We start from the raw sequence: 3,469 nt of genomic DNA, 5'->3' as shown, positions 1-3,469 counted from the left end.
AATGACTTGATGCATTATCTATAATAGTAAAATATTAGAAATAACCTAATTTCTTAAATAATTTATGTGCAGTTATTAATGGAATACTATGCAGCAATATTAGAAACCTATATAGTAATTTTAGAAGACTTCCACACAACAACCCTAAATATTAATATTATTCCTGTTACACTGGGAAGGAAATAGGCATACTGAAACTAAGCAACATATTCAGAGAGGTTATAGCACTGATAAGAGATGGAGTAGAATTTCGGCCGAGGCATTCTTTGAAAATACCTTTGCCACCTAGGGTAAACGTATGTCCCAGTTTACCTGTAGTACTGATCATTACTACTAGCACTCCTACTCATACTCAAATGTGTCCTGATTTGCATGACAATTTTATGATAACCCTGTATGACATGGCATCTCTCCCTATAAGACAAGAAATGACAAAAATGTACATTCTGCAGATATGTCGTACTGGTTTCCATTTCAATAACTCTAATTTTTCTCATTATTATACTTCTGCCATACTAAAATTATATTTTCATTTTCCACCATTATACTTCAATAACCATCCATTTATTCTCATCTTCTAGAGAACATTTTAGATTTTCCACGTTTGCCAAGTTTGGTAGATTTGGCTCATAACAATTACCTCCCGTGTGTTTAAAATCTATTTCTAGGTATTAGTGTGCCCCTTCCCTTCTGCTAATAGCTGCACTGAATTTCATACTCTAGAAAAGAACTTTTAGAAATGTGCATCTTCCTAAAGATGCTATCAGAAAACTACTAGAGCTAATCAACGAATTTGGTAAAGTAGCAGGATACAAAATTAATGCACAGAAATCTCTTGCATTCCTATACACTAATGATGAAAAATCTGAAAGAGAAATTAAGGAAACACTCCCATTTACCATTGCAACAAAAAGAATAAAATACCTAGGAAGAAACCTACCTAAGGAGACAAAAGACCTGTATCAGAAGACTATAAGATGCTGATGAAAGAAATTAAAGATGATACAAATAAATGGAGAGGTATACCATGTTCTTGGATTGGAAGAATCAACATTGTGAAAATGACTCTACTACCCAAAGCAATCTACAGATTCAATGCAATCCCTATCAAACTACTAATGGCATTTTTCACAGAACTAGAACAAAAAATTTCACATTTGTATGGAAACACAAAAGACCCCAAATAGCCAAAGCAATCTTGAGAAAGAAAAACGGAGCTAGAGGAATCAGGCTTCCAGACTTCAGACTATACCACAAAACTACAGTAATCAAGACAGTATGGTACTTGCACAAAAACAGAAATGTAGATAAACGAACAAGAGAGAAAGCCCAGAGATAAACTCACACACATATGGTCACCTTATCTTTGATAAAGGAGACAAGAATATACAATGGAGAAAACACAGCCACTTCAATAAGTGGTGCTGGGAAAACTGGACACCTACACGTAAAAGAATGAAATTAGAACACTCCCTAACACCATACACAAAAATAAACTCAAAATGGATTAAAGACCTAAATTTAAGGCCAGACACTATAAAACTCTTAGAGGAAAGTATTGGTAGAACACTCTATGACATAAATCACAGCAAGATCCTTTTTGACCCACCTCCTAGAGAAATGGAAATAAAAACAAAAATAAACAAATGGGACCTAATGAAACTTAAAAGCTTTTGCACAGCAAAGGAAACCATAAACAAGACAAAAAGACAGCCTTCAGAATGGGAGAAAATATTTGCAAATGAAACAACTGACAAAGGATCAATCTGCAACATTTACAAGCAGCTCAGGCAGCTCAATATCAAAAAAACAATCAACCCAATCCAAAAATGGGCAGAAGACCTAAATAGACATTTCTCCAAAGAAGATATACAGATTGCCAAGAAACACATGAAAGGATGCTCAACATCACGAATCATTAGAGAAATGCAAATCAAAACTACAATGAGGTATCACCTCACACCAGTCAGAATGGCCATCATCAAAAAATCTACAAACAGGGGCTTCCCTGGTGGCGCAGTGGTTGAGAGTCTGCCTGCCAATGCAGGGGACACGGGTTTGAGCCCTGGTCTGGGAAGATCCCACATGCCATGGAGCAACTGCGCCCGTGAGCCACAACTGCTGAGCCTGCGTGTCTGGAGCCTGTGCTCCGCAACGGGAGAGGCCACGACAGTGAGAGGCCCGCGCACCGCGATGTAGAGTGGCCCCCACTTGCCGCAACTAGAGAAAGCCCTTGCACAGAGATGAAGACCCAACACAGCCAAAAATAAAAAATAATAAATAAATAAATAATTTTTAAAAAAATCTACAAACAATAAATGCTGGAGAGGGTGTGGAGAAAAGGGAACCCTCTTGCACTGTTGGTGGGAATGTAAATTGATAGAGTCACTATGGAGAACAGTATGGAGGTTCATTAAAAACTAAAAATAGAACTACCATATGACTCAGCAAACCCACTGCTGGGCATATACCCTGAGAAAACCATAATTCAAAAAGAGTCATGTACCACAATGTTCATTGCAGCACTATTTACAATAGCCAGGACATGGAAGCAACCTAAGTGTTCATCGACAGATGAATGGATAAAGAATATGTGGCACATACATACAGTGGAATATTACTCAGCCATAAAAAATGAAATTGAGTTATTTGTAGTGAGGTGGATGGACCTAGAGTCTGTCATACAGAATGAAGTATGTCAGAAAGAGAAAAACAAATACCATATGCTAACACATATATATGGAATCTAAAGAAAAAAAAAGGTTCTGAAGAACCTAGGGGCAGGACAGGAATAAAGACACAGACTTAGAGAATAGACTTGAGGACACGGGGAGGGGAACGGGTAAGCTGGGATGAAGTGAGAGAGTGGCATGGACTTATATATACTACCAAATGTGAAATAGATAGCTAGTGGGAAGCAGCCGCATAGCACAGGGAAATCAGCTCAGTGCTTTGTGTCTACCTAGAGGGGTGAGATAGGAAGGTTGAGAAGGAGACACAAGAGGGAGGAGATATGGGGATATATATATATATGTATAGCTGTTTCACTTTGTTATACAGCAGAAACTAACACACCATTGTAAAGCAATTATACTCCAATAAATGTTAAAACAAAAAAAAAGAAATGTGCATCTTTCATGAAACATGATGAAAGCTAAATTCATTAATTTGGCCTTTAGATATTATTCTGACATCTAGAGTTAGTCTCTTCTAATGTATACATTGTGACTTTTAAAAATGTTCTTCTTAGGGATACTGTATCATGATATAGAACAGATATCAACCATATTTTGTAACTACATGCATGTTATTACATGAATGTAAACATTAGGTAAAATAATTTTAAGATATTCAATGCTGAGACATTGGGTCAAAGACTAAATCTAGATATTAGTTTTCTTTTAAGGAAATCATCAAAGAATAAAGCATATATGATAATTGGAGTTATATTGTAATGTTGAAGTCGATT

Source organism: Balaenoptera ricei, chromosome 7, assembly GCF_028023285.1.
Source record: "Balaenoptera ricei isolate mBalRic1 chromosome 7, mBalRic1.hap2, whole genome shotgun sequence".
NCBI classification, from domain to species: domain Eukaryota; kingdom Metazoa; phylum Chordata; class Mammalia; order Artiodactyla; family Balaenopteridae; genus Balaenoptera; species Balaenoptera ricei.
This window is presented reverse-complemented; position numbering follows the sequence as displayed.